This window comes from Pan paniscus, chromosome 17 (genome assembly GCF_029289425.2).
Source record: "Pan paniscus chromosome 17, NHGRI_mPanPan1-v2.0_pri, whole genome shotgun sequence".
In the NCBI taxonomy this organism is placed as follows: Eukaryota; Metazoa; Chordata; class Mammalia; order Primates; family Hominidae; genus Pan; species Pan paniscus.
The window spans coordinates 9,427,726-9,450,263 of NC_073266.2; positions in this window are offsets into that span (position 1 = coordinate 9,427,726).

Here is a 22,538-nt window from a genome sequence, read left to right on the forward strand (position 1 = left end):
TATACTGTACATAAAATATCAAAAATTACACCAAATGTATATTATACACTCTAAATAGGATATCAAAAAGGACAGGAAATATATACTACACTCTATGTAAAATATCAAAACTACACCAAATATATATTATATAATTTACATAAAATATCAAAAGTACACCAAATATATATTATATACTGTACATAAAATATCAAAAATTACAGTAAATATATTTCATATGTTGTACATATAATATTAACTAAAAGTACACCAAATACATTTTACATACTGTAAATAAAATATCAAAAATTACAGTAAGTATATATTATCTACTGTACATAAAATATCAAAAAGTACACCAAATATGTGTTATATACACTGTAAATAAACTATCAAAACCTTCAGTAATTATATTTAATATACTGTACATAAAATATCAAAAATTACACCAAATGTATATTATACACTCTAAATAGAATATCAAAAAGGACAGTAAATATATATTACACTCTATGTAAAATATCAAAACTACACCAAATATATATTATATAATTTACATAAAATATCAAAAGTACACCAAATATATATTATATACTCTACATAAAATATCAAAAAGTACAGTAAATATATTTCATATGTTGTACATATATTAACTAAAAGTACACCAAATACATTTTACGTACTGTAAATAAAATACCAAAAATTACAGTAAGTATATATTATCTACTGTACATAAAATATCAAAAAGTACACCAAATATGTGTTATATACACTGTAAACTATCAAAATCTTCAGTAAATATATTTAATATACTGTACATAAAATATCAAAAATTACAACAAATGTATATTATACACTCTAAATAAAATATCAAAAAGGACAGTAAATATATATTACACTCTATTTAAAATATCAAAAACTACACCAAATATATATTATATAATTTACATAAAATATCAAAAGTACACCAAATATATATTATATACTGTACATAAAATATCAAAAGTACAGTAAATATATTTCACATGTTGTACATATAATATTAACTAAAAGTACACCAAATACATTTTACATACTGTAAATAAAATATCAAAAATTACAGTAAGTATATATTATCTACTGTACATAAAATATCAAAAAGTACACCAAATATGTTTTATATACACTGTAAATAAACTATCAAAACCTTCAGTAATTATATTTAATATACTGTACAGAAAATATCAAAAATTACACCAGATGTATATTATACAGTCTAAATAGAATATCAAAAAGAAAGTAAATATATATTACACTCTATGTAAAATATCGAAACTACACCAAATATATATTATATAATTTACATAAAATATCAAAAGTACACCAAATATATATTATATACTGTACATAAAATATCAAAAATTACAGTAAATATATTTCATATGTTGTACATATAATATTAACTAAAAGTACACCAAATACATTTTACATACTGTAAATAAAATATCAAAAATTACAGTAAGTATATATTATCTACTGTACATAAAATATCAAAAAGTACACCAAATATGTGTTATATACACTGTAAATAAACTATCAAAACCTTCAGTAATTATATTTAATATACTGTACATAAAATATCAAAAATTACACCAAATGTATATTATACACTCTAAATAGAATATCAAAAAGGACAGTAAATATATATTACACTCTATGTAAAATATCAAAACTACACCAAATATATATTATATAATTTACATAAAATATCAAAAGTACACCAAATATATATTATATACTCTACATAAAATATCAAAAAGTACAGTAAATATATTTCATATGTTGTACATATATTAACTAAAAGTACACCAAATACATTTTACGTACTGTAAATAAAATACCAAAAATTACAGTAAGTATATATTATCTACTGTACATAAAATATCAAAAAGTACACCAAATATGTGTTATATACACTGTAAACTATCAAAATCTTCAGTAAATATATTTAATATACTGTACATAAAATATCAAAAATTACAACAAATGTATATTATACACTCTAAATAAAATATCAAAAAGGACAGTAAATATATATTACACTCTATTTAAAATATCAAAAACTACACCAAATGTATATTATATAATTTACATAAAATATCAAAAGTACACCAAATATATATTATATACTCTACATAAAATATCAAAAAGTACAGTAAATATATTTCACATGTTGTACATATAATATTAACTAAAAGTACACCAAATACAGTTTACATACTGTAAATAAAATATCAAAAATTACAGTAAGTATATATTATCTACTGTACATAAAATATGAAAAAGTACACCAAATATGTGTTATATACACTGTAAATAAACTATCAAAATCTTCAGTAATTATATTTAATATACTGTACATAAAATATCAAAAAGTACACCAAATATGTGTTATATACACTGTAAATAAACTATCAAAACCTTCAGTAATTATATTTAATATACTGTACATAAAATATCAAAAATTACACCAAATGTATATTATACACTCTAAATAGAATATCAAAAAGGACAGTAAATATATATTACACTCTATGTAAAATATCAAAACTACACCAAATATATATTATATAATTTACATAAAATATCAAAAGTACACCAAATATATATTATATACTCTACATAAAATATCAAAAAGTACAGTAAATATATTTCATATGTTGTACATATATTAACTAAAAGTACACCAAATACATTTTACGTACTGTAAATAAAATACCAAAAATTACAGTAAGTATATATTATCTACTGTACATAAAATATCAAAAAGTACACCAAATATGTGTTATATATACTGTAAATAAACTATCAAAATCTTCAGTAATTATATTTAATATACTGTACATAAAATATCAAAAATTACACCAAATGTATATTATACACTCTAAATAGAAAATCAAAAAGGGCAGTAAATTTATATTACACTCTATTTAAAATATCAAAAACTACACCAAATATATATTATATAATTTACATAAAATATCAAAAGTACACCAAATATATATTATATACTGTACATAAAATATCAAAAGTACAGTAAATATATTTCATATGTTGTACATATAATATTAACTAAAAGTACACCAAATACATTTTACATACTGTAAATAAAATACCAAAAATTACAGAAAGTATATATTATCTACTGTACATAAAATATCAAAAAGTACACCAAATATGTGTTATATATACTGTAAATAAACTATCAAAATCTTCAGTAATTACATTATATATACTGTACATAAAATATCAAAAATTACACCAAATGTATATTATACACTCTAAATAGGATATCAAAAAGGACAGGAAATATATACTACACTCTATGTAAAATATCAAAACTACACCAAATATATATTATATAATTTACATAAAATATCAAAAGTACACCAAATATATATTATATACTCTACATAAAATATCAAAAATTACAGTAAATATATTTCATATGTTGTACATATAATATTAACTAAAAGTACACGAAATACATTTTACATACTGTAAATAAAATATCAAAAATTACAGTAAGTATATATTATCTACTGTACATAAAATATCAAAAAGTACACCAAATATGTGTTATATACACTGTAAATAAACTATCAAAACCTTCAGTAATTATATTTAATATACTGTACATAAAATATCAAAAATTACACCAAATGTATATTATACACTCTAAATAGAATATCAAAAAGGACAGTAAATATATATTACACTCTATGTAAAATATCAAAACTACACCAAATATATATTATATAATTTACATAAAATATCAAAAGTACACCAAATATATATTATATACTCTACATAAAATATCAAAAAGTACAGTAAATATATTTCATATGTTGTACATATATTAACTAAAAGTACACCAAATACATTTTACGTACTGTAAATAAAATACCAAAAATTACAGTAAGTATATATTATCTACTGTACATAAAATATCAAAAAGTACACCAAATATGTGTTATATACACTGTAAACTATCAAAATCTTCAGTAAATATATTTAATATACTGTACATAAAATATCAAAAATTACAACAAATGTATATTATACACTCTAAATAAAATATCAAAAAGGACAGTAAATATATATTACACTCTATTTAAAATATCAAAAACTACACCAAATATATATTATATAATTTACATAAAATATCAAAAGTACACCAAATCTATATTATATACTGTACATAAAATATCAAAAGTACAGTAAATATATTTCATATGTTGTACATATAATATTAACTAAAAGTACACCAAATACATTTTACATACTGTAAATAAAATATCAAAAATTACAGTAAGTATATATTATCTACTGTACATAAAATATCAAAAAGTACACCAAATATGTTTTATATACACTGTAAATAAACTATCAAAACCTTCAGTAATTATATTTAATATACTGTACAGAAAATATCAAAAATTACACCAGATGTATATTATACAGTCTAAATAGAATATCAAAAAGAAAGTAAATATATATTACACTCTATGTAAAATATCGAAACTACACCAAATATATATTATATAATTTACATAAAATATCAAAAGTACACCAAATATATATTATATACTGTACATAAAATATCAAAAATTACAGTAAATATATTTCATATGTTGTACATATAATATTAACTAAAAGTACACCAAATACATTTTACATACTGTAAATAAAATATCAAAAATTACAGTAAGTATATATTATCTACTGTACATAAAATATCAAAAAGTACACCAAATATGTGTTATATACACTGTAAATAAACTATCAAAACCTTCAGTAATTATATTTAATATACTGTACATAAAATATCAAAAATTACACCAAATGTATATTATACACTCTAAATAGAATATCAAAAAGGACAGTAAATATATATTACACTCTATGTAAAATATCAAAACTACACCAAATATATATTATATAATTTACATAAAATATCAAAAGTACACCAAATATATATTATATACTCTACATAAAATATCAAAAAGTACAGTAAATATATTTCATATGTTGTACATATATTAACTAAAAGTACACCAAATACATTTTACGTACTGTAAATAAAATACCAAAAATTACAGTAAGTATATATTATCTACTGTACATAAAATATCAAAAAGTACACCAAATATGTGTTATATACACTGTAAACTATCAAAATCTTCAGTAAATATATTTAATATACTGTACATAAAATATCAAAAATTACAACAAATGTATATTATACACTCTAAATAAAATATCAAAAAGGACAGTAAATATATATTACACTCTATTTAAAATATCAAAAACTACACCAAATGTATATTATATAATTTACATAAAATATCAAAAGTACACCAAATATATATTATATACTCTACATAAAATATCAAAAAGTACAGTAAATATATTTCACATGTTGTACATATAATATTAACTAAAAGTACACCAAATACAGTTTACATACTGTAAATAAAATATCAAAAATTACAGTAAGTATATATTATCTACTGTACATAAAATATCAAAAAGTACACCAAATATGTGTTATATACACTGTAAATAAACTATCAAAATCTTCAGTAATTATATTTAATATACTGTACATAAAATATCAAAAAGTACACCAAATATGTGTTATATACACTGTAAATAAACTATCAAAACCTTCAGTAATTATATTTAATATACTGTACATAAAATATCAAAAATTACACCAAATGTATATTATACACTCTAAATAGAATATCAAAAAGGACAGTAAATATATATTACACTCTATGTAAAATATCAAAACTACACCAAATATATATTATATAATTTACATAAAATATCAAAAGTACACCAAATATATATTATATACTCTACATAAAATATCAAAAAGTACAGTAAATATATTTCATATGTTGTACATATATTAACTAATAGTACACCAAATACATTTTACGTACTGTAAATAAAATACCAAAAATTACAGTAAGTATATATTATCTACTGTACATAAAATATCAAAAAGTACACCAAATATGTGTTATATATACTGTAAATAAACTATCAAAATCTTCAGTAATTATATTTAATATACTGTACATAAAATATCAAAAATTACACCAAATGTATATTATACACTCTAAATAGAAAATCAAAAAGGGCAGTAAATTTATATTACACTCTATTTAAAATATCAAAAACTACACCAAATATATATTATATAATTTACATAAAATATCAAAAGTACACCAAATATATATTATATACTGTACATAAAATATCAAAAGTACAGTAAATATATTTCATATGTTGTACATATAATATTAACTAAAAGTACACCAAATACATTTTACATACTGTAAATAAAATACCAAAAATTACAGTAAGTATATATTATCTACTGTACATAAAATATCAAAAAGTACACCAAATATGTGTTATATATACTGTAAATAAACTATCAAAATCTTCAGTAATTATATTTAATATACTGTACAGAAAATATCAAAAATTACACCAAATGTATATTATACACTCTAAATAGAATATCAAAAAGGACAGTAAATATATACTACACTCTATGTAAAATATCAAAACTACACCAAATATATATTATATAATTTACATAAAATATCAAAAGTACAACAAATATATATTATATACTCTACATAAAATATCAAAAAGTACAGTAAATATATTTCATATGATGTACATATAATATTAACTAAAAGTACACCAAATACATTTTACATACTGTAAATAAAATATCAAAAATTACAGTAAGTATATATTATCTACTGTACATAAAATATCAAAAAGTACACCAAATATGTGTTATGTACACTGTAAATAAACTATCAAAATCTTCAGTAATTATATTTAATATACTGTACATAAAATATCAAAAATTACACCAAATGTATATTATACACTCTAAATAGAATATCAAAAAGGACAGTAAATATATATTACACTCTATGTAAAATATCAAAACTACACCAAATATATATTATATAATTTACATAAAATATCAAAAGTACACCAAATATATATTATATACTCTACATAAAATATCAAAAAGTACAGTAAATATATTTCATATGTTGTACATATAATATTAACTAAAAGTACACCAAATACATTTTACATACTGTAAATAAAATACCAAAAATTACAGTATGTATATATTATCTACTGTACATAAAATATCAAAAAGTACACCAAATATGTGTTATATATACTGTAAATAAACTATCAAAATCTTCAATAATTATATTTAATATACTGTACATAAAATATCAAAAATTACACCAAATGTATATTATACACTCTAAATAAAATATCAAAAAGGACAGTAAATATATATTACACTCTATTTAAAATATCAAAAACTACACCAAATATATATTATATAATTTACATAAAATATCAAAAGTACACCAAATATATATTATATACTCTACATAAAATATCAAAAAGTACAGTAAATATATTTCATATGTTGTACATATAATATTAACTAAAAGTACACCAAATACATTTTACATACTGTAAATAAAATATCAAAAATTACAGTAACTATATATTATCTACTGTACATAAAATATCAAAAAGTACACCAAATATGTGTTATATATACTGTAAATAAACTATCAAAAACTTCAGTAATTATATTTAATATACTGTACATAAAATATCAAAAATTACACCAAATGTATATTATATACTCTAAATAGAACATCAAAAAGGACAGTAAATATACATTACACTCTATGTAAAATATCAAAACTACACCAAATATGTATTATATAATTTACATAAAATATCAAAAGTACACCAAATATATATTATATACTCTACATAAAATATCAAACAGTACAGTAAATATATTTCATATGTTGTACATATAATATTAACTAAAAGTACACCAAATACATTTTACATACTAGAAATAAAATACCAAAAATTACAGTAAGCATATATTATCTACTGTACATAAAATATCAAAAAGTACACCAAATATGTGTTATATATACTGTAAATAAACTATCAAAATCTTTAGTAAATATATTTAATATACTGTACATAAAATATCAAAAATTACAACAAATGTATATTATACACTCTAAATAAAATATCAAAAAGGACAGTAAATATATATTACACTCTATTTAAAATATCAAAAACTACACCAAATATATATTATATAATTTACATAAAATATCAAAAGTACACCAAATATATATTATATACTGTACATAAAATATCAAAAAGTACAGTAAATATATTTCATATGTTGTACATATAATATTAACTAAAAGTACACCAAATACATTTTACATACTGTAAATAAAATATCAAAAATTACAGTAAGTATATATTATCTACTGTACATAAAATATCAAAAAGTACACCAAATATGTGTTATATATACTGTAAATAAACTATCAAGAACTTCAGTAATTATATTTAATATACTGTACATAAAATATCAAAAATTACACCAAATGTATATTATACACTCTAAATAGAATATCAAAAAGGACAGTAAATATATATTACACTCTATGTAAAATATCAAAACTACACCAAATATATATTATATAATTTACATAAAATATCAAAAGTACACCAAATATATATTATATACTCTACATAAAATATCAAAAAGTACAGTAAATATATTTCATATGTTGTACATATAATATTAACTAAAAGTACACCAAATACATTTTACATACTGTAAATAAAATACCAAAAATTTCAGTAAGTATATATTATCTACTGTACATAAAATATCAAAAAGTACACCAAATATGTGTTATATATACTGTAAATAAACTATCAAAATCTTCAGTAATTATATTTAATATACTGTACATAAAATATCAAAAATTACACCAAATGTATATTATACACTCTAAATAAAATATCAAAAAGGACAGTAAATATATATTACACTCTATTTAAAATATCAAAAACTACACCAAATATATATTATATAATTTACATAAAATATCAAAAGTACACCAAATATATATTATATACTGTACATAAAATATCAAAAAGTACAGTAAATATATTTCATATGTTCTACATATAATATTAACTAAAAGTACACCAAATACCTTTTATATACTGTAAATAAAATATCAAAAATTACAGTAAGTATATATTATCTACTGTACATAAAATATCAAAAAGTACACCAAATATGTGTTATATACACTGTAAATAAACTATCAAAACCTTCAGTAATTATATTTAATATACTGTACATAAAATATCAAAAATTACACCAAATGTATATTATACACTCTAAATAGAACATCAAAAAGACAGTAAATATATATTACACTCTATGTAAAATATCGAAACTACACCAAATATATATTATATAATTTACATAAAATATCAAAAGTACACCAAATATGTATTATATACTCTACATAAAATATCAAAAAGTACAGAAAATATATTTCATATGTTGTACATATTATATTAACTAAAATACACCAAATACATTTTACATACTGTAAATAAAATACCAAAAATTACAGAAAGTATATATTATCTACTGTACATAAAATATCAAAAAGTACACCAAATATGTGTTATATATACTGTAAATAAACTATCAAAATCTTCAGTAATTATATTATATATACTGTACATAAAATATCAAAAATTACACCAAAGGTATATTATACACTCTAAATAGAATATCAAAAAGGACAGGAAATATATACTACACTCTATGTAAAATATCAAAACTACACCAAATATATATTATATAACTTACATAAAATATCAAAAGTACACCAAATATATATTATATACTGTACATAAAATATCAAAAATTACAGTAAATATATTTCATATGTTGTACATATAATATTAACTAAAAGTACACCAAATACATTTTACATACTGTAAATAAAATATCAAAAATTACAGTAAGTATATATTATCTACTGTACATAAAATATCAAAAAGTACACCAAATATGTGTTATATACACTGTAAATAAACTATCAAAATCTTCAGTAATTATATTTAATATACTGTACATAAAATATCAAAAATTACACCAAATGTATATTATACACTCTAAATAGAATATCAAAAGGGACAGTAAATATATATTACACTCTATGTAAAATATCAAAACTACACCAAATATATATTATATAATTTACATAAAATATCAAAAGTACACCAAATATATATTATATACTCTACATAAAATATCAAAAAGTACAGTAAATATATTTCATATGTTGTACATATAATATTAACTAAAAGTACACCAAATACATTTTACATACTGTAAATAAAATACCAAAAATTACAGTAAGTATATATTATCTACTGTACATAAAATATCAAAAAGTACACCAAATATGTGTTATATATACTGTAAATAAACTATCAAAATCTTCAGTAATTATATTTAATATACTGTACATAAAATATCAAAAATTACACCAAATGTATACTATACACTCTAAATAGAATATCAAAAAGGGCAGTAAATATATATTACACTCTATTTAAAATATCAAAAACTACACCAAATATATATTATATAATTTACATAAAATATCAAAAGTACACCAAATATATATTATATACTGTACATAAAATATCAAAAGTACAGTAAATATATTTCATATGTTGTACATATAATATTAACTAAAAGTACACCAAATACATTTTACATACTGTAAATAAAATATCAAAAATTACAGTAAGTATATATTATCTACTGTACATAAAATATCAAAAAGTACACCAAATATGTGTTTTATATACTGTAAATAAACTATCAAAATCTTCAGTAATTATATTTAATATAATGTACATAAAATATCAAAAATTACACCAAATGTATATTATACACTCTAAATAGAATATCAAAAAGGACAGTAAATATATATTACACTCTATGTAAAATATCAAAACTACACCAAATATATATTATATAATTTACATAAAATATCAAAAGTACACCAAATATATATTATATACTCTTCATAAAATATCAAAAAGTACAGTAAATATATTTCGTATGTTGTACATATAATATTAACTAAAAGTACACCAAATACATTTTACATACTGTAAATAAAATACCAAAAATTACAGTAAGTATATATTATCTACTGTACATAAAATATCAAAAAGTACACCAAATATGTGTTATATACACTGTAAATAAACTATCAAAATCTTCAGTAATTATATTTAATATACTGTACATAAAATATCAAAAATTACACCAAATGTATATTATACACTCTAAATAGAATATCAAAAAGGACAGTAAATATATACTACACTCTATGTAAAATATCAAAACTACACCAAATATATATTATATAATTTACATAAAATATCAAAAGTACACCAAATATATATTATATACTGTACATAAAATATCAAAAAGTACAGTAAATATATTTCATATGTTGTACATATAATATTAACTAAAAGGACACCAAATACATTTTACATACTGCAAATAAAATATCAAAAATTACAGTAAGTATATATTATCTACTGTACATAAAATATCAAAAAGTACACCAAATATGTGTTATATACACTGTAAATAAACTATCAAAATCTTCAGTAATTATATTTAATATACTGTACATAAAATATCAAAAATTACACCAAATGTATATTATACACTCTAAATAGGATATCAAAAAGGACAGTAAATATATATTCCACTCTATGTAAAATATCAAAACTACACCAAATATATATTATATAATTTACATAAAATATCAAAAGTACACCAAATATATATTATATACTGTACATAAAATATCAAAAAGTACAGTAAATATATTTCATATGTTGTACATATAATATAACTAAAAGTACACCAAATACATTTTACATACTGTAAATAAAATACCAAAAATTACAGTAAGTATATATTATCTACTGTACATAAAATATCAAAAAGTACACCAAATATGTGTTATATATACTGTAAATAAACTATCAAAATCTTCAGTAATTATATTTAATATACTGTACATAAAATATCAAAAATTACACCAAATGTATATTATACACTCTAAATAGAATATCAAAAAGGGCAGTAAATATATATTACACTCTATTTAAAATATCAAAAACTACACCAAATATATATTATATAATTTACATAAAATATCAACAGTACACCAAATATATATTATATACTCTACATAAAATATCAAAAGTACAGTAAATATATTTCATATGTTGTACATATAATATTAACTAAAAGTACACCAAATACATTTTACATACTGTAAATAAAATATCAAAAATTACAGTAAGTATATATTATCTACTGTACATAAAATATCAAAAAGTACACCAAATATGTGTTATATACACTGTAAATAAACTATCAAAATCTTCAGTAATTATTTTTAATGTACTGTACATAAAATATCAAAAATTACACCAAATGTATATTATACACTCTAAATAGAATATCAAAAATGACAGTAAATATATATTACACTCTATGTAAAATATCAAAACTACAGCAAATATATATTATATAATTTACATAAAATATCAAAAGTACACCAAATATATATTATATACTCTACATAAAATATCAAAAAGTACAGTAAATATATTTCATATGTTGTACATATAATATTAACTAAAAGTACACCAAATACATTTTACATACTGTAAATAAAATACCAAAAATTACAGTATGTGTATATTATCTACTGTACATAAAATATCAAAAAGTACACCAAATATGTGTTATATATACTGTAAATAAACTATCAAAATCTTCAGTAATTATATTTAATATACTGTACATAAAATATCAAAAATTACACCAAATGTATATTGTACACTCTAAATAAAATATCAAAAAGGACAGTAAATATATATTACACTCTATTTAAAATATCAAAAACTACACCAAATATATATTATATAATTTACATAAAATATCAAAAGTACACCAAATATATATTATATACTCTACATAAAATATCAAAAAGTACAGTAAATATATTTCATATGTTGTACATATAATATTAACTAAAAGTACACCAAATACATTTTACATACTGTAAATAAAATACCAAAAATTACAGGAAGTATATATTATCTACTGTACATAAAATATCAAAAAGTACACCAAATATGTGTTATATATACTGTAAATAAACTATCAAAACCTTCAGTAATTATATTTAATATACTGTACAGAAAATATCAAAAATTACACCAAATGTATATTATACACTCTAAATAGAATATCAAAAAGGACAGGAAATATATACTACACTCTATGTAAAATATCAAAACTACACCAAATATATATTATATAACTTACATAAAATATCAAAAGTACACCAAATATATATTATATACTGTACATAAAATATCAAAAATTACAGTAAATATATTTCATATGTTGTACATATAATATTAACTAAAAGTACACCAAATACATTTTACATACTGTAAATAAAATATCAAAAATTACAGTAAGTATATATTATCTACTGTACATAAAATATCAAAAAGTACACCAAATATGTGTTATATACACTGTAAATAAACTATCAAAATCTTCAGTAATTATATTTAATATACTGTACATAAAATATCAAAAATTACACCAAATGTATATTATACACTCTAAATAGAATATCAAAAGGGACAGTAAATATATATTACACTCTATGTAAAATATCAAAACTACACCAAATATATATTATATAATTTACATAAAATATCAAAAGTACACCAAATATATATTATATACTCTACATAAAATATCAAAAAGTACAGTAAATATATTTCATATGTTGTACATATAATATTAACTAAAAGTACACCAAATACATTTTACATACTGTAAATAAAATACCAAAAATTACAGTAAGTATATATTATCTACTGTACATAAAATATCAAAAAGTACACCAAATATGTGTTATATATACTGTAAATAAACTATCAAAATCTTCAGTAATTATATTTAATATACTGTACATAAAATATCAAAAATTACACCAAATGTATACTATACACTCTAAATAGAATATCAAAAAGGGCAGTAAAGATATATTACACTCTATTTAAAATATCAAAAACTACACCAAATATATATTATATAATTTACATAAAATATCAAAAGTACACCAAATATATATTATATACTGTACATAAAATATCAAAAGTACAGTAAATATATTTCATATGTTGTACATATAATATTAACTAAAAGTACACCAAATACATTTTACATACTGTAAATAAAATATCAAAAATTACAGTAAGTATATATTATCTACTGTACATAAAATATCAAAAAGTACACCAAATATGTGTTTTATATACTGTAAATAAACTATCAAAATCTTCAGTAATTATATTTAATATAATGTACATAAAATATCAAAAATTACACCAAATGTATATTATACACTCTAAATAGAATATCAAAAAGGACAGTAAATATATATTACACTCTATGTAAAATATCAAAACTACAGCAAATATATATTATATAATTTACATAAAATATCAAAAGTACACCAAATATATATTATATACTCTTCATAAAATATCAAAAAGTACAGTAAATATATTTCGTATGTTGTACATATAATATTAACTAAAAGTACACCAAATACATTTTACATACTGTAAATAAAATACCAAAAATTACAGTAAGTATATATTATCTACTGTACATAAAATATCAAAAAGTACACCAAATATGTGTTATATACACTGTAAATAAACTATCAAAATCTTCAGTAATTATATTTAATATACTGTACATAAAATATCAAAAATTACACCAAATGTATATTATACACTCTAAATAGAATATCAAAAAGGACAGTAAATATATACTACACTCTATGTAAAATATCAAAACTACACCAAATATATATTATATAATTTACATAAAATATCAAAAGTACACCAAATATATATTATATACTGTACATAAAATATCAAAAAGTACAGTAAATATATTTCATATGTTGTACATATAATATTAACAAAAAGGACACCAAATACATTTTACATACTGCAAATAAAATATCAAAAATTACAGTAAGTATATATTATCTACTGTACATAAAATATCAAAAAGTACACCAAATATGTGTTATATACACTGTAAATAAACTATCAAAATCTTCAGTAATTATATTTAATATACTGTACATAAAATATCAAAAATTACACCAAATGTATATTATACACTCTAAATAGGATATCAAAAAGGACAGTAAATATATATTCCACTCTATGTAAAATATCAAAACTACACCAAATATATATTATATAATTTACATAAAATATCAAAAGTACACCAAATATATATTATATACTGTACATAAAATATCAAAAAGTACAGTAAATATATTTCATATGTTGTACATATAATATTAACTAAAAGTACACCAAATACATTTTACATACTGTAAATAAAATACCAAAAATTACAGTAAGTATATATTATCTACTGTACATAAAATATCAAAAAGTACACCAAATATGTGTTATATATACTGTAAATAAACTATCAAAATCTTCAGTAATTATATTTAATATACTGTACATAAAATATCAAAAATTACACCAAATGTATATTATACACTCTAAATAGAATATCAAAAAGGGCAGTAAATATATATTACACTCTATTTAAAATATCAAAAACTACACCAAATATATATTATATAATTTACATAAAATATCAAAAGTACACCAAATATATATTATATACTGTACATAAAATATCAAAAGTACAGTAAATATATTTCATATGTTGTACATATAATATTAACTAAAAGTACACCAAATACATTTTACATACTGTAAATAAAATATCAAAAATTACAGTAAGTATATATTATCTACTGTACATAAAATATCAAAAAGTACACCAAATATGTGTTATATACACTGTAAATAAACTATCAAAATCTTCAGTAATTATTTTTAATATACTGTACATAAAATATCAAAAATTTCACCAAATGTATATTATACACTCTAAATAGAATATCAAAAATGACAGTAAATATATATTACACTCTATGTAAAATATCAAAACTACAGCAAATATATATTATATAATTTACATAAAATATCAAAAGTACACCAAATATATATTATATACTCTACATAAAATATCAAAAAGTACAGTAAATATATTTCATATGTTGTACATATAATATTAACTAAAAGTACACCAAATACATTTTACATACTGTAAATAAAATACCAAAAATTACAGTATGTGTATATTATCTACTGTACATAAAATATCAAAAAGTACACCAAATATGTGTTATATATACTGTAAATAAACTATCAAAATCTTCAGTAATTATATTTAATATACTGTACATAAAATATCAAAAATTACACCAAATGTATATTATACACTCTAAATAAAATATCAAAAAGGACAGTAAATATATATTACACTCTATTTAAAATATCAAAAACTACACCAAATATATATTATATAATTTACATAAAATATCAAAAGTACACCAAATATATATTATATACTCTACATAAAATATCAAAAAGTACAGTAAATATATTTCATATGTTGTACATATAATATTAACTAAAAGTACACCAAATACATTTTACATACTGTAAATAAAATACCAAAAATTACAGGAAGTATATATTATCTACTGTACATAAAATATCAAAAAGTACACCAAATATGTGTTATATATACTGTAAATAAACTATCAAAACCTTCAGTAATTATATTTAATATACTGTACAGAAAATATCAAAAATTACACCAAATGTATATTATACACTCTAAATAGAATATCAAAAATGACAGTAAATATATACTACACTCTATGTAAAATATCAAAACTACACCAAATATATATTATATAATTTACATAAAATATCAAAAGTACAACAAATATATATTATATACTCTACATAAAATATCAAAAAGTACAGTAAATATATTTCATATGTTGTACATATAATATTAACTAAAAGTACACCAAATACATTTTACATACTGTAAATAAAATATCAAAAATTACAGTAAGTATATATTATCTACTGTACATAAAATATCAAAAAGTACACCAAATATGTGTTATATACACTGTAAATAAACTATCAAAATCTTCAGTAATTATTTTTAATATACTGTACATAAAATATCAAAAATTACACCAAATGTATATTATACACTCTAAATAGAATATCAAAAATGACAGTAAATATATATTACACTCTATGTAAAATATCAAAACTACAGCAAATATATATTATATAATTTACATAAAATATCAAAAGTACACCAAATATATATTATATACTCTACATAAAATATCAAAAAGTACAGTAAATATATTTCATATGTTGTACATATAATATTAACTAAAAGTACACCAAATACATTTTACATACTGTAAATAAAATACCAAAAATTACAGTATGTGTATATTATCTACTGTACATAAAATATCAAAAAGTACACCAAATATGTGTTATATATACTGTAAATAAACTATCAAAATCTTCAGTAATTATATTTAATATACTGTACATAAAATATCAAAAATTACACCAAATGTATATTATACACTCTAAATAAAATATCAAAAAGGACAGTAAATATATATTACACTCTATTTAAAATATCAAAAACTACACCAAATATATATTATATAATTTACATAAAATATCAAAAGTACACCAAATATATATTATATACTCTACATAAAATATCAAAAAGTACAGTAAATATATTTCATATGTTGTACATATAATATTAACTAAAAGTACACCAAATACATTTTACATACTGTAAATAAAATACCAAAAATTACAGGAAGTATATATTATCTACTGTACATAAAATATCAAAAAGTACACCAAATATGTGTTATATATACTGTAAATAAACTATCAAAACCTTCAGTAATTATATTTAATATACTGTACAGAAAATATCAAAAATTACACCAAATGTATATTATACACTCTAAATAGAATATCAAAAATGACAGTAAATATATACTACACTCTATGTAAAATATCAAAACTACACCAAATATATATTATATAATTTACATAAAATATCAAAAGTACAACAAATATATATTATATACTCTACATAAAATATCAAAAAGTACAGTAAATATATTTCATATGTTGTACATATAATATTAACTAAAAGTACACCAAATACATTTTACATACTGTAAATAAAATATCAAAATTACAGTAAGTATATATTATCTACTGTACATAAAATATCAAAAAGTACACCAAATATGTGTTATGTACACTGTAAATAAACTATCAAAATCTTCAGTAATTATATTTAATATACTGTACATAAAATATCAAAAATTACACCAAATGTATATTATACACTCTAAATAGAATATCAAAAATGACAGTAAATATATATTACACTCTATGTAAAATATCAAAACTACAGCAAATATATATTATATAATTTACATAAAATATCAAAAGTACACCAAATATATATTATATACTCTACATAAAATATCAAAAAGTACAGTAAATATATTTCATATGTTGTACATATAATATTAACTAAAAGTACACCAAATACATTTTACATACTGTAAATAAAATATCAAAAATTACAGTAAGTATATATTATCTACTGTACATAAAATATCAAAAAGTACACCAAATATGTGTTATATACACTGTAAATAAACTATCAAAATCTTCAGTAATTATATTTAATATACTGTACATAAAATATCAAAAATTACACCAAATGTATATTATACACTCTAAATAGAATATCAAAAGGGACAGTAAATATATATTACACTCTATGTAAAATATCAAAACTACACCAAATATATATTATATAATTTAGATAAAATATCAAAAGTACACCAAATATATATTATATACTCTACATAAAATATCAAAAAGTACAGTAAATATATTTCATATGTTGTACATATAATATTAACTAAAAGTACACCAAATACATTTTACATACTGTAAATAAAATACCAAAAATTACAGTAAGTATATATTCTCTACTGTACATAAAATATCAAAAAGTACAGTAAATATATTTCATATGTTGTACATATAATATTAACTAAAAGTACACCAAATACATTTTACATACTGTAAATAAAATATCAAAAATTTCAGTAAGTATATATTATCTACTGTACATAAAATATCAAAAAGTACACCAAATATGTGTTATGTACACTGTAAATAAACTATCAAAATCTTCAGTAATTATATTTAATATACTGTACATAAAATATCAAAAATTACACCAAATGTATATTATACACTCTAAATAGAATATCAAAAATGACAGTAAATATATATTACACTCTATGTAAAATATCAAAACTACAGCAAATATATATTATATAATTTACATAAAATATCAAAAGTACACCAAATATATATTATATACTCTACATAAAATATCAAAAAGTACAGTAAATATATTTCATATGTTGTACATATAATATTAACTAAAAGTACACCAAATACATTTTACATACAGTAAATAAAATATCAAAAATTACAGTAAGTATATATTATCTACTGTACATAAAATATCAAAAAGTACACCAAATATGTGTTATATACACTGTAAATAAACTATCAAAATCTTCAGTAATTATATTTAATATACTGTACATAAAATATCAAAAATTACACCAAATGTATATTATACACTCTAAATAGAATATCAAAAGGGACAGTAAATATATATTACACTCTATGTAAAATATCAAAACTACACCAAATATATATTATATAATTTAGATAAAATATCAAAAGTACACCAAATATATATTATATACTCTACATAAAATATCAAAAAGTACAGTAAATATATTTCATATGTTGTACATATAATATTAACTAAAAGTACACCAAATACATTTTACATACTGTAAATAAAATACCAAAAATTACAGGAAGTATATATTATCTACTGTACATAAAATATCAAAAAGCACACCAAATATGTGTTATATATACTGTAAATAAACTATCAAAATCTTCAGTAATTATATTTAATATACTGTACATAAAATATCAAAAATTACACCAAATGTATACTATACACTCTAAATAGAATATCAAAAAGGGCAGTAAATATATATTACACTCTATTTAAAATATCAAAAACTACACCAAATATATATTATATAATTTACATAAAATATCAAAAGTACACCAAATATATATTATATACTGTACATAAAATATCAAAAGTACAGTAAATATATTTCATATGTTGTACATATAATATTAACTAAAAGTACACAAAATACATTTTACATACTGTAAATAAAATATCAAAAATTACAGTAAGTATATATTATCTACTGTACATAAAATATCAAAAAGTACACCAAATATGTGTTTTATACACTGTAAATAAACTATCAAAATCTTCAGTAATTATATTTAATATACTGTACATAAAATATCAAAAATTACACCAAATGTATATTATACACTCTAAATAGAATATCAAAAAGGACAGTAAATATATATTCCACTCTATGTAAAATATCAAAACTACACCAAATATATATTATATAATTTACATAAAATATCAAAAGTACACCAAATATATATTATATACTGTACATAAAATATCAAAAAGTACAGTAAATATATTTCATATGTTGTACATATAATATTAACTAAAAGTACACCAAATACATTTTACATACTGTAAATAAAATACCAAAAATTACAGTAAGTATATATTATCTACTGTACATAAAATATCAAAAAGTACACCAAATATGTGTTATATATACTGTAAATAAACTATCAAAATCTTCAGTAATTATATTTAATATACTGTACATAAAATATCAAAAATTACACCAAATGTATATTATACACCCTAAATAGAATATCAAAAAGGGCAGTAAATATATATTACACTCTATTTAAAATATCAAAAACTACACCAAATATATATTATATAATTTACATAAAATATCAAAAGTACACCAAATATATATTATATACTGTACATAAAATATCAAAAGTACAGTAAATATATTTCATATGTTGTACATATAATATTAACTAAAAGTACACCAAATACATTTTACATACTGTAAATAAAATATCAAAAATTACAGTAAGTATATATTATCTACTGTACATAAAATATCAAAAAGTACACCAAATATGTGTTATATACACTGTAAATAAACTATCAAAATCTTCAGTAATTATTTTTAATATACTGTACATAAAATATCAAAAATTACACCAAATGTATATTATACACTCTAAATAGAATATCAAAAATGACAGTAAATATATATTACACTCTATGTAAAATATCAAAACTACAGCAAATATATATTATATAATTTACATAAAATATCAAAAGTACACCAAATATATATTATATACTCTACATAAAATATCAAAAAGTACAGTAAATATATTTCATATGTTGTACATATAATATTAACTAAAAGTACACCAAATACATTTTACATACTGTAAATAAAATACCAAAAATTACAGTATGTGTATATTATCTACTGTACATAAAATATCAAAAAGTACACCAAATATGTGTTATATATACTGTAAATAAACTATCAAAATCTTCAGTAATTATATTTAATATACTGTACATAAAATATCAAAAATTACACCAAATGTATATTATACACTCTAAATAAAATATCAAAAAGGACAGTAAATATATATTACACTCTATTTAAAATATCAAAAACTACACCAAATATATATTATATAATTTACATAAAATATCAAAAGTACACCAAATATATATTATATACTCTACATAAAATATCAAAAAGTACAGTAAATATATTTCATATGTTGTACATATAATATTAACTAAAAGTACACCAAATACATTTTACATACTGTAAATAAAATACCAAAAATTACAGGAAGTATATATTATCTACTGTACATAAAATATCAAAAAGTACACCAAATATGTGTTATATATACTGTAAATAAACTATCAAAACCTTCAGTAATTATATTTAATATACTGTACAGAAAATATCAAAAATTACACCAAATGTATATTATACACTCTAAATAGAATATCAAAAATGACAGTAAATATATACTACACTCTATGTAAAATATCAAAACTACACCAAATATATATTATATAATTTACATAAAATATCAAAAGTACAACAAATATATATTATATACTCTACATAAAATATCAAAAAGTACAGTAAATATATTTCATATGTTGTACATATAATATTAACTAAAAGTACACCAAATACATTTTACATACTGTAAATAACATATCAAAAATTACAGTAAGTATATATTATCTACTGTACATAAAATATCAAAAAGTACACCAAATATGTGTTATGTACACTGTAAATAAACTATCAAAATCTTCAGTAATTATATTTAATATACTGTACATAAAATATCAA